This window comes from Helianthus annuus, chromosome 10 (assembly GCF_002127325.2).
Source record: "Helianthus annuus cultivar XRQ/B chromosome 10, HanXRQr2.0-SUNRISE, whole genome shotgun sequence".
Lineage (NCBI taxonomy): Eukaryota > Viridiplantae > Streptophyta > Magnoliopsida > Asterales > Asteraceae > Helianthus > Helianthus annuus.
In genome coordinates this window covers 145,447,812-145,461,926 of record NC_035442.2, presented here as the reverse complement: position 1 = coordinate 145,461,926, position 14,115 = coordinate 145,447,812, and the positions used below count along the sequence as shown (strand labels likewise).

At 33.7% G+C, this 14,115-nt stretch overlaps 1 long non-coding RNA gene across 1 annotated transcript; it reads right to left on the bottom strand.

The window, feature by feature from the left end:
- Positions 1–12,607: 12,607 nt before the first annotated feature.
- LOC110882852 lies at positions 12,608–13,446 on the bottom strand. Its single transcript, XR_002560255.1, has 2 exons — positions 13,320–13,446; positions 12,608–12,847 (listed from the first exon to the last, which is right to left on the bottom strand). It is a non-coding gene; the product is annotated as an uncharacterized LOC110882852 (long non-coding RNA).
- Positions 13,447–14,115: the final 669 nt, after the last annotated feature.

Below are 14,115 nucleotides of genomic sequence, written 5' to 3'. Positions count from 1 at the left end.
GTTTTTGAAATGAAATTAATCGATACGGGTGCTCTGTTTTACGCATTTCGAATTGGGGTTTGAAACAGAGTCTGGTTTTGTGTGGTTTGAAAAACAGAGCTTTTCCGGCGAAGGTTGTGGTTACGACGGCGAAGATCACCGATTAAAGATGTCATCTTGTCTGGGAGGGGCCAAGTTTCTCATGTTTACAACCCTTATAACCATTTTAGTACCCATCAACACAGGGTTTACATCATCATCATCATTAGCGTTCGGATATCCATGGCCCCTAGTTATCTCATATTTCACAAGGTTGTGGAGTTGGGGGTTGATGATCTTGATGCTGACTTGGCGTAGGGGTTGTGGATTTTTTTTTATAGGGGCCATTGGCTTTGTGGCGGTAGTAACAGCGGCTCGAGATGTTGGGTTGGATGATCTCAATGGTTTTGCTGTTGTTGATGGAGCTTTTTTTACGGCGATAGTCTTCTAATGGAAATCTACATGGGGTTGTTCTAGCTATAATGATACATAGGGGGTAGGGTGAGGATGGGGTAGGTTGTGGGGCCACTTGAAAATGTCACTTATTAATTAGGTTTTTATTTTTTTTATTTATTAAATGTCAGGATAGTCCCTATGGTTTGCCATATTTAAGGAAAGGATATTTTTGTCATTTCACATCATTTTAACTGAGAAAACTAACTGATATTAGGCACAGGGACTATCCGGGAACGAAAATTGAAAAGTTGAGGACTATAGCTGTAATTTTAAAAAGTTAGGAACTAAAGGTGAAAAAATGGCAAACCACAAGGACTATCCGGGCATTTAACTCTAATCCAAACTTCACCACATAAGTTTAAGTTTATTCTTTTTTACTTTTTAAGATTAATAATCCAAACATCACCACAAGCTAATCACGCTACCTCACTACATCATGTAATTCTCTTAGGGATAACAATGGGTCGAGTTTAGGACGAGTTTAGGTAATTTCAACCCCAAAACTCAACTATAGAAGTTTGTCCTAAACACGTCCCAAAACCTGTTGGGTTTCTAGCGGGTAAATACCCATAAGATATCGGGTATACACGCTAGTTTCGGGTAAAACCCATTAATTTTAAACAAAAATTACTCGTTGGATATAACCGACCCAAAACTCATCGAGTATCTATTGGGTAACTACTAGTCAGTTACATTTAGTATTATCACTATAAAAATATATCAAATAACTATAATGTATACGGAATAAAATAGTTATATGTATAAAAATGGATGTATCGTATATATATACATATTTAAAAATATAAAAAAATTACATTGAGTATATAATCGGGTAAACGGGTACTCTTTATCGAGTAATCAGGTTGGGTAAACGAGTATATCACCAAATCTCAAACCTATCCCAAACCCATGAAAAAAATAAAAAGATAGTAAACAGGTTAACTCCCTCATCTTAATTACACTTTATTCTCTCATCTTTAACGAAACTATAGATAACTAGGGTTAAGACCCGCCCGCGTTGCGGCGCGGGTACGTCGTAAACATTGAATGGATTAGTCGAAATGTTATATGATGCATTAACCATATGAAAACACACATTTCGACGTATACAGTTGAACTCAGTGTAACCTGTATAAGCATTGTGATTAGATCAAATGTAAAGTAAATGGAATCCATATCGAACAATCATAACGTATTATATGTGATCCAACTCATACATAGAAAATGTAACGGGTGTGAAGGAAAATATGCACATGTAATCGAAAGAGATTAATTAGAGCTTTCGGAAAATGGGGAGAAAAAGAAACCATAATTTGACTCCACTCGGTTCGAAAAAAACTTTACGAAACATACATAAAATAAACACGAAAACATATTATATTTGACCTGAATCGTTTAACCTGAATTTATACCAAAACGTACATAAAAATATGCACGTAAAAATGGTTTCTTTAAACGAAAACGTATTATATTTGACCTGACTCGTCTATAAAAAAAGTTTACGTCGGAATGTAGAACAAATCATATTTATACATACCCATACATAAAATATGCACGTAAAAATAGTTTTTAAGTAAAGGAAGTATAAGGGTAAACCGAAACAAAATATTAGTAAAACATTTAATAGGTTAAAAACGTTCATAAAACAGTGCCAAGTAGCACCAATGCCACAAAGACATCAACTCTCAACATCGTAAAAATAAAATAGATAAAATGGTAAAAATTACACTGAACGAAAAGGAGACTAAAATCGTTGAACCACGCACACCCGTTACAATGTCTTAATGTGAAGAAATTAACCAGAAACGTAAAACGTACAAATTAATAACTTAGTCGATCTAGGACCCGCCCGTTGCGGGGAAGTTTTCAAAAGGAAAAAAATGGATGCGTTGCGACGGGTCTGTCAAATATAAAAAAAAATAGAACAAAAACGTTGAACCTCACATGCACGCTACGACATGTTAACTCGCAAAACTTAGAACGAAACGTAAAACGAAAAACTTGCGAAATATAAAAAGTATGGAGGGGCCAAAGTTGTAAATAATAAAGTGTTGTGTTAAATTACAAAAGATGAAAAAGTTTGAGTTAAAAGTAAAAATTTCAAATGGGTTAAAATGTAAAAGAAAAAACTTTAAGGTTGAAAGTGAAAAATCAAGTTTTTTTTTTTTTTGTGAAAAAGTCCCCAAACATGGGGTACAAGTCATGATGCACAAGAAAGTTGCAAATTTATATATGGAATAATAACTAGGTTTTTACCCGGGATTGCTTCCCGGGCTCGGGAAACTTAGTTATATTAATTACTATTTGTTATTAATACGACCACATTACATCAACCATCTCATTCGATTCAACAACAATGTCTTCAAATCACCGGATTAGATCATGAACTCATATTAGAGGACAAACAAAATCACAACAGGACCACATGAATAATATCATTTCCACTTTTACTTCAATGCACTTACATGATAGGGTGATTTGGGATTTTGTAAAAATCTTTGTTTTTGTACTTCTTTACAAAATAAAATGTCGACCAAATTTCAAACAGATGTTGACCAAAAGTCAATCAGATGTTGACCAATAGTCAAACAGATGTTGAGCTTAAACAGATGTTTGGTTTAAAGCTAAACATCTGTTTATGGCCAAACATCTGTTTAAGGTCAAACATCAGTTTAAGTCCAAATATTTGTTTAAGGCAAAACATCTATTTAAGGTCAAACATCTGTTTAAGGCCAAACATCTGTTTAAGGTCAAACAACTGTTTAAGTCCAACCTCTAATATAAAAGGCGAAACATCTATTAAAGGCCAAACATCTGTTTAAGCCTGAACAGATGTTTAACTTACTAAGATCTACTGTCTTCTCACACTGTTTTCCTCTTTAAAACATTGTTCAACCTAACATGGGTTTCCATTAACTATTGACCAAAGGGTAAACATATGTTCAAACCACTGTTTGTTATTGAACTTTTTTACAAAATTACATAGAATTGAAGAAAATGAAACAATGACTTAAAGAACTATAATTTAACACATAATCTAATTGGGCAAAGCAATCTATTATCTCACAGTTCCCTGCTTTTTACAACATTAAACACAACATCATCATGCCAAATACAGCCATATTTATCCATCCATTATTCTGAATTCATAAACCTATAAATGCAGTTACTATTAGCAAAAAGAAACCTCATATATCATCTATATATAAAACATAGGGAAATTGGCCTGTAATAATCCTATCTAGACCTTATTGGCCATTAATAATCCCACCTCGAAATATTCCCCCCCACCAGTCCCACCTTTCACATATTTTTCCTACAATGGTCCCCCGTTAAAAAAACTTAACGGAGTTAATCTTTTTTCCAAATTACAAACAGATTTTTTAGGGCTTTTGATTAGAACGACGATACCAGTCCATTGATGTAAAACTTGCCTCGAAACGGTGCTCCAAACGATGAAAACGGCGCTTCAATTCGGGTGTTTAAATTTCCAATTAACCAAAATCAAGTCACTTGGAGCACCATTTCGAAGTAAGTTTTACATCAATGGACTCATATCATCGTTCTGATCAAAAGCCCTAAAAAATATGTTTGTAATTTGGAAAAAAACTTAAATCCGTTAAGTTTTTTTTAACGGGGGACCATTGTAGGAAAAATAGGTGAAAGGTGGGACTGGTGGGGGGAATATTATGAGGTGGGATTATTAATGGCCAATAAGGTCTAGGTGAGATTATTACAGGCCAATTCCCCTAAAACATAAAGTGTTAATAACAGTGTTTTATCATCTTAGCCATACATAGCAACAAACCATCAAGTTAATAATTAAAAAAAAAACATACAACATCACCATCAAAATATTCATAGTTGTAGTATCTGATATCAGAACATAATTAAATGTCTTTGTTAAACTGACGTAACTTGATTTAATACGATCTTCTGTTGCGAAGACACGTATGTGAAGTGCAACATATCACCAAACCTCAAGTTATTGTCAGTCATAAACTTTCGCCAACCGTCCAACCCATAACGTGGGTTCAATCCATTTAACTCCGACTTAACATCATAAACCTCCACAACTCCAACCATGTTTTGAACTTTCAAAGGATGAAGATCAAGAGAAAGACCTGCTCGTCTGGCAACTTCAGCAGGAAGACGCTACATGTATTGTGTGGAAAAAAATAATAGTCAGATAAATAAACATAAATCATTAGTTTGTTATAAAAACTGGTATACCAGCCTATAGTCTCCTTTGTGATCAAAATGAAAGAACTCAGGGTCGAGAAGATGCCCAGAATGTTTTTTAGCAGTCTTTGCAATCTTATTTCTACGGTTAAGCTTTTTCTGAACGTTGGCGGCTCTCTTCCCCTTGATGAAAAAGTAAACATATACATATAAATACTGTGATAAATACTGTTACATATAAACATTGTGGTAATAAACACTGTTACATATAAACACTGATGCCATAAAAATTGTTACATATAAAACACTGAGGTAATGGCATCTAACAACCTAACAGACTATAAAACACTGATTTGAAAAACACTGTTACATATAAACACTGTTAACATAAACAAAGATCGAATAACTAATGTTGAAGCTGAACCACTGTTGTTGTTGGACACTGTTATTGGACATAATAAATTTCAGATCTAATTTCAAAGGAAAGTAGTGTATATCCTTATATGCTGCTTTATTAAAGTAATTAAATATTAGAAATGATATGCGAAGTAGGAAAAAAAAGAGAGAGAACGACAATTTTAAATTACCATTTTGCATATTTTGAATTTCAAAATTACTGACATTATCAGTAATTCTGACTTGATTTGAAAGCAATTGTCATGATGACTTTTCTAAATTTTATTTTAACTTTAATTAAGAGATAATAACCGTCAATTTGAAATTCACATTTTGCTTAATTCAAATGTCCAAAGCTCAAGAAATTAGCATTAATTATTGATTTGATTTGGAACAAATAGTCATCAAGATTTTTTTTTATTTTTTAATTTAACTTTAAATTTTATAATGAAAACAATGTTGGGGGAACTCTTATGTCATTGGAATGTAACGATTAGGTAAAATAGTAATTTGATTGTAATTCTAGTTTTGATTTGATAATTTCAATCTATCAATAATTAACAACATCAATAATAAAAATGTGAGCAGTGAGTGTTTTTTAGAGAAACCGCTGATGGTCAATATCAGTGGATGTCAACAATAAAAAAGTGAGCAGTGGTTGTTTTTTCCTACCAGTGGATACCCAATAGTTTTCGAAACACTGATGTTTGGTAAGTCAGTGGTCAACACGGAGATTGAAGAAACAGAGGTTGTATTTCAGCAGTGGATAACTTTTAATAATCAAATGTTTGAACCAATTTCAAGAATACTATACCCAAACAATCAAGATGAGGAGCTTAATAATCATCCAAGTGTACTTGATTTTTATTTATTAGTATAAAGATGAAACAACTGAAGTGATGTGATAAATACTGTTACATATAAACACTGTTGTGATAAACACTGTTACATATAAACACTGATGTCATAAAAATTGTTTCATATAAAACACTGAGGTGATGACATCTAACAACCTAACAGATTATAAAACACTGATGTGAAAAACACTGTTACATATAAAGACTGTTAACATAAACAAAGATAGAATAACTAATGTTGATGTTGAACCACTGTTGTTGTTGGACACTATTGTTGGACATCATAAATTTCAGATGTAATTTCAAAGGTAAGTAGTGTATATCCTTATATGCTGCTTTATTAAAGTAATTAAATATTAGAAATGATATGCAAAGTAGGGGAAAAAAAGAGAGAGAACGACAATTTTAAATTACCATTTTTCATATTTTAAATTTCAAAATTACTGATATTATCAGCAATTACTGACTTGATTTGAAAGCAATTGTCATGATGACTTTTCTAAATTTTATTTTAACTTTAATTAAAAGATAATAACCGTCAATTTGAAATTCACATTTTGCTTAATTCAAATATTCAAAGCTCAAGAAATTAACATTAATTACTGATTTGATTTGCAACAAATAGTCATCAACAATTTTTTTATTTTTTAATTCAACTTTAAATTTTATCATGAAAACAATGTTGGAGGAACTCTTATGTCATTGGAATGTAACGATTAGGTAAAATGTAATTTGATTGTAATTGAAGTTTTCATTTGATAATTTCAATCTATCACTAATTAACAACATCAATAATAAAAATGTAAGCAGTGACTGTTTTTTAGGGAAACCGCTGATGGTCAATATCAGTGGATGTCAACAATAAAAAAGTGAGCAGTGGCTATTTTTTCCTATCAGTGGATACCCAACAGATTTCGAAACACTGATGTTTGGTCAGTAAGTGGTCAACACGGAGATTGAACAAACAGAGGTTGTATTTCAGCAATGGATAACTTTTAACAATCAAATGTTTGAACCAATTTCAAGAATACTGTACCCAAACGATCAAGATGAGGAGCATAATAATCATCCAAGTGTACTTGATTTTTATTTATTTATTAGTATAATGATGAAACAACTGAAGTAATGTGATAAATACTGTTACATATAAACACTGTTGTGATAAAAACTGCTACATATAAACACTGATGTCATAAAAAGTGTTACATATAAAACACTGAGGTGATGACATCTAACAACCTAACAGACTATAAAACACTGACGTGAAAAACACTGTTACATATAATGACTGTTAACATAAATAAAGAAAGAATAACTAATGTTGATGTTGAATTACTGTTGTTGTTGGACAGTGTTTCACCTTTGGTTGATCAGGCCTTTGGTTCATCAGTGCTTGTCTTCAACAAGACTTTGTTCTTGATCAGTGGTTTAGTAATTGAACAGTGGATGATGTTCATCAGACTTTGTGTACAACCATCGTTATATCCAACAGTTGTTAGGCAGATCAGTGTTTTGCCTTATTAACTTGTTATAACCACTGTCATTGTAGGAAACTTAGCTGGGCAGTGCTTATTGGGGATCTGCAAGCGATTACAAATGAATCAATGCATCAATAAACGATAAATCAAAACGTTACAAATACCAAAAAATAAATCACAGAAATTGAAGTTACCTTGGAATTGTGTAATCACTTTGATGTCCATGACAAAAGCACCTTCATAAAAAACAATGTAAAACTGATTGTAAGATTAAAACATTCAATGACTTACCGTACACGGGTCCAAATGATCTCAATCATGCACTAAAATTCCTATACTCATCTGAGATTGTTTTCCGCTCCCCATCTTAATTCGTCTCTCCACAACTTCAATTGTAAAAAAAAAAGGGAAAAAATCAAATACATTGAAAGTTACTACAAACATATCAAAATCAGTCTACTCGCAATCAAGAAACATTGGAGCATAAAAAATTACTAACATGGGTGAATAAATCAACAAAAAAGCTTGTGAAAGACATAAACTATAAACATATCAAAATCAGTCTACTCGTAATCACATGATACAACAAACCAAGCATCTGAATAAACAATAACAAAGGAAAGACAAAATCAAAAGCTACAAACAGAGTTATTCATAAATTTCAGATATATACAATAATAAAAAGATTATTAGAACATACCAGTGTCACCGATTAATAGGAGCTTGTACAAAAGGGTTCATCGAGTACGATAAGAAACCCTAGGAGATCTGCTTCTTCTGAGGGTACAAAAGGGTCATCGTGTTCAGTATGAGAAAATAAATAAAACGAAATAAAAGTTCGAGAAAAATGCCCGGATAGTCCCTGTGGTTTCATCTTTTTTCACCTATAGTCCTCAACTTTTTAAAATTACCTGAATAGTCCCCAACTTTTCATTTTTTGTTCCCGGATAGTCCCTGACGCAGAAGGAGGTTAGTTTTTTCAGTTAAGTGAGTGTAAAATTACTAAAATACCCTTAATAATTAATAAAAAACCTATCCTTTTACCCACCCCACCCCCACCCCTCTTTCTTCCCACTTTCCCCTCTTCTTCTGATCTTGAACGACCAAATCACCATCTTCACAGCTTTATTTTTTACACGTTGTTAAGGACAATTGATTGGTAACATGTTTTGTAACTTATTATCCACCTGTAATTGGTTATATTATATGTAATGCTTTACAAAGATTCACAGAAACCAAAAATGGGTATTTGTTGAAGTCCTATTTGGCTTTTGGCAATCGAACCTTTAGATAAGGAGAATTTCTAGTAGTTATCGACGGGCTTACAATACAGATCTTACTTCTTGTGTAAACATGATCATATTAAAAAGGTTGCTAATATGACTCTTGAAGACGAGACCTTTTGTTTTGCTCGGATTAATATCAGGAATCGAAAAGCGACGTATCATTTATTAAGATTTGCTCACGTGTCTGTTAGTTTAGCTATGGGGATGCCAAAGTGTTCTGCTAGAAACGATACAGAGTTGTGGGATCTTGAGTGTAAGCAGCAAGTCATGTCTATGTATCTATGGCTGTCGAATCATTTCAAGGAGGAAACTTTTCCATATATTATGAAAGCCAAAGCAATAGCCACAGATATTGCTGAGTTATTAGGCGAATCGCTTGTTAAAGCTTACTGGAAACCAGAGTCAAGAAATCAAGGGAAGAAGAAGATGAACGATAAAGGGAGATGGTTATGAAGGGCCAAGATCAATGGTCAAGATGCAAGAAAACTATGTTGCAGAAGGCTAGAAAAAAATAATTCGAAATGTATAGAAAAGGTAACAGAATAGGAGAAATAAGGCAGCAACAGTATTGAGTGAGTATCAAATGATGTTTAAAAATCAATAATTAATGTCAAAAGTTGCCATTTATGAGCATCAACTCTACTTAGGGCAACCATTTTCTCCCCTCTATTCTTTCATCTTAAAACCACAATTACAAAACAGAGTATTTCACCACTCAAAACAGTGAAATCACAGCTTTATTAGTACAACTTCCGACAACCACCAACTTCACTTCTTCAACAAAGCACTACACTGAGCAGGTGCCGGAGTGGAGGTCGTGATGGTGGTCGTGATGGCAGCGATGAAGGCGGTGGTGACGGCAGTGTCGGAGCAGGTGCCGGAGTGGAGGTCTGAAGGTGTGAAGGTGGTGATGGTGATTTGGTCGTTCAAGATCAGAAGAAGAGGGGAAAGTGGGAAGAAAAGGAAAGAGGGTGGGGGTGGGTAAAAGGATTAGGTTTTTTATTAATTATTAAGGGTATTTTAGTAATTTTACACTCACTTAACTGAAAAAACTAACCTCCTTCTGCGCCAGGGACTATCCGAGAACAAAAAATGAAAAGTTGAGGACTATTCAGCTAATTTTAAAAAGCTGGGGACTATAGGTGAAAAAAGGTGAAAGCACAGGGACTATCCGGGCATTTTTCTCTAAAAGTTCTGAATGAAAAAAATAGATCTTACATGATTATTCTCTTCTTCAACCAGTCGACGGTGCATGATTTAGGGTTTCAAACGCAGATGTATCCAATAGAAGTAACCTCTATCGTACGATGTTGAGGAGATGAAAATGTGAAGGAGAAGGATGAACATCAGAGAGAAAGAGGATCTTAACATCGATCGGAATAGAGCAGAGCAGAGGGAGACAGAAAGTGGGAAGCCCTAAATGAGTAAATGAGGGAGGATATAAATAAAAGAATGCAGTGGTACTGTTGGGCGGGAAAAAGGGGAAAAACGATGCCCTCATCTACTGACACGTGACCCAAATAACTTTCACTTATTATATATAATAGATTAGTTAGTATTTACATTTTATCCTCTTATAAAAACTAACCACCCTGACGATTTGTAAACCGTCATAACTTTTGTGTACGTTAATATTTAAAAAAAAAAATACAACATAAAAATGAGTATTTTATTCTGTTTAATTTGAGTATAATATTTTTATAGTTTTTTAATTAAAAAATGATATATTACGTGATTAACAGTGTCTAAGGGTGAGAAATAACTTAATTGTTAACCGAAACTGAATAAAAAAAAACAGACGAAACTGAACCGAAATCAACCAAAACTTGAATTAACTAAAAACCAATTAACCGAAACCCGAATTAACCAAAACCGGTTATTGATTTTTTTGTACCATCATTTAACCAAAATTAACCAAACTGAACAATTCATATTTTCATATATTTCTAGCATTTATACCTTCAGTTCATATATTTAATATTTATACCTCCATGTAATGTATTCCATTTCATGGATTTATATTATTATACCTCAATTTCATGTATTTCTAAGCACAAAATTTAATTCAAGTTTGATTTAGCTAATAACCGAAATTAAACAAATCAAACCAACAACTGTCAAATTAACCAAGTAAACCAAACCGAAAACCGATTGGTTAATAAAATAAACTAATCAATGACTTTGGTTTCAGCTGAGGATAATAAGCGAACCAACCGAACAATGCACACCCTGGAAACGTCTGTGTTTCCCGCCGCATCGTGCGGGCCCCTTCTAAACGAACCCGAACCAAAATCATTTGAAAATTTAATAAACTGAAAACCGATTAACCGAACCCTGAATTAACTAAAACCGGTTATCGATTTTTTTGTACCATCGTTCAACCAAAATTAACCAAACCGAACCATTCATATTTTCATATATTTCGAGCGTTTATACCATAGCTCATGTATTTCATATTTATACCTCCATTTTATGTATATATACCTCCATTTCATGTATTTATACATACATCTCATGTATTTATACCTCAATTTCATGTATTCTAAGCAAAAGTTTTAGCCAAAGTTTGATTTTAGCTATTAACATAAATTAAATGAATCGGGGTAGTGAACAAGGTAATCTCAAAGATCCTCGCGAATAGGCTTAAAAAGGTTCTTGGGTCGGTCATCTCTGATTCGCAGTCGGCTTTCCTAAGTGGAAAGTATATTCCGGATGGGCCGTTGATTATTAACAAGATTTTTTCTTGGCTTAAGAGACGTAAAAAGAAGGCTTTCTTTCTCAAAATTGAGTTTGAGAAAGCTTATGACAATATTAATTGGAGGTTTGTTGTCGAGGTTCTCCGTCAAATGGGGTTTCAACATAGGTGGTGCAGTTGGATTTCGGAGATTCTCTCTTCGGCTCGAGCTTCTTTTCTGGTCAACGGTCTCCTACCTTCGAGTTCGGATGCGGTAAAGGTATGAGACAAGGGGATCCCATTTCTCCTTTTCTTTTTGTGGTTGTTATGGAGGCCCTTTCCTGTATGTTTGACAAGGCATAGGAGGTTGTTGTTTTGGATGGTATTTGTCTCCCTAACGACGACCCTTGTGTGTCTCATTTGTTTTTCACTGATGACACTCTTGTTCTTGGTGACTGGGATTGTGAAAAAGCGCTTAATGTCGTTAGGGTGCTGAGTTGTTTTTCTGTGTGTTCGGGTCTTAAAATTAATATTGGCAAGTCGAATATTATAACGCCTCATTTCCATACACTTTAGAACTTAAGTAATTTCAACATTTATTTTAGAAAAATTCGGCATGACCTGTTCGTAATGTGAACAATCCCTGTTTTGACAGACTTAATTTCAAGTAACTAACAACACTTTCAAAGGACTTAACAAATCCAAAACATACTTTTAATTAGCTACCGAAAACTAGAAAAATTCAAAAGACCCAACAAGTCAAATTTCAAAGTCTAGCTACTATTAAAGACTAATTACAACAAAATACTTTTGAACAAAAAGTTTGTTACTAAAAGTAGTGGAAGCGCTTATAGGCGAGTTACATATGGGTGCTCGTTCCAAGTCGCCGAACCGATTAAGTTGAGGCTTTACCTACATCAAACCACCAATGAAAGAATTAATCCATAATCATATTAACAATTTCAAATCAAGTAATCTACATATTTCTCGCCTTTACATCATTCTTTTTCTTTACACATCCTACCCTTTGAACGGGTCATTACATTCTCATCTCAGATAGAGACATTACATTCCATTTCTTACATACCCGTTAGTAACGGATATTAACATTCATGACATAACTTCCATTCGATTCGTTTATGACGAACGAATGCAATCTTTACATTCTTGCACATACACCCCAACCCGTACATGACGGATTGAGTAGAGCATCATTCCATTCTTTCTTAACTTTCCATTGACCGGTTCAACTAAGATGAATCGGTTATAATGCAGTCTTATTCATAAATTTTCCTTTTACATAATTCGTTCATAACGGATCATACTAATTGCTACTCAACTTCCATGGACTACCATTATTATGATTTTTGGCATAAACGACAAGTTACAATAAAAATTAGTGATCATAATACAACATGCTAGAAATGTATGTGTAAATTAACATACCTCGATCTTGTGAGCCTTTCGATTTCCTAGTGTCTGAACCTTCTTCCTTCACGCCTATATCACATTCATTCATTTATTTATTACAACTAAATTTTATTCCATCATCTTCCAAATTACACATATTTATTCTTTTAAGCATTTCATCAAACACTTGGTGGGCATCGTATTTACTAGTATTATGTACAAGTACACAAAGCATGAATCCTACTAGTTCATCTTATAACTCATCAACAATCAATCCATATTCATATCATTCTTTTATCCTACATAAATTTTCTAAAATTCAAGCATTACAACATCATCACATTTCAAATTTCACATGATTATATCTACTTTGATCATCCTATTCATAACACAATTTCATAAAGTGGGTTTTTACTAAAATCTTTCAAATAACCTAAAATCAAACATGATTCTTGTTCTAGAAATAAATTCTAACTCATATCTTTCACATTTTGCTACAAGAACTCGAGATTGGGTTGTACCCTTCATTCTACAAATCATAATTTCAAAAAATTGAACTTACCACTTCAATAATCGAGTTCAGTAGAGTGATATTAGAGTTCATGCATTGAATTATCCTTTGATTTCAGGTTCAATCGCTTGATTCTTAAAGCTAGGGTTTTCCCCCCTTGTTCTCTGTTCTTGATCGATCCCCAGACACACACCTACTGTGTGTTTGGGGTTTAATTGTTTTTAATTATAGAGTTTTAAGAATTTTACACTTTTGGCCCCTTTTATTTGTTTGTATATTGAAGTTTAGGCTTTCCCATAACTTAACTACCATTTTGCCATGTTTCATTAACTATGTTAAGTTCTTTATTTATTTTTACTTATTTTCACATCAAACATTTTTGGGGTGTTACAAGTCTACCCCCTTAAAAGAGGTTTTGTCCCCGAAACCTGGTCACATAACAAATTAAACATTGACATACCGAAGAGAAAAGGGTAGTGCCTCCGCATTTCATCTTCCGCTTCCCATGTAAGTTCCGATCCCTTTCGGTGTTGCCATTGGACCAACACTTGTCTAACGGCTTTGTTGCGCAGGTTCTTTACCTTGACATCTTTAATAGCTATCAGTCTTTCGACATAATTTAACCCCTCGTCCAATTCAATGTCGTCGAGAGGTACTAACGCTATTTCATCCGCAAGACACTTTCTCAACTGCGATACATGGAAGGTATTGTGAATCCCGTCTTGTGTAGACGAAATTCTAAACGATATGCAACCTTTCCGACTCGAGCCAAAATTTTAAACGGTCCAATATAACGAGGACCTAACTTACCCCGTTTACGAAAACGGATTATACCCTTCCATGGAGA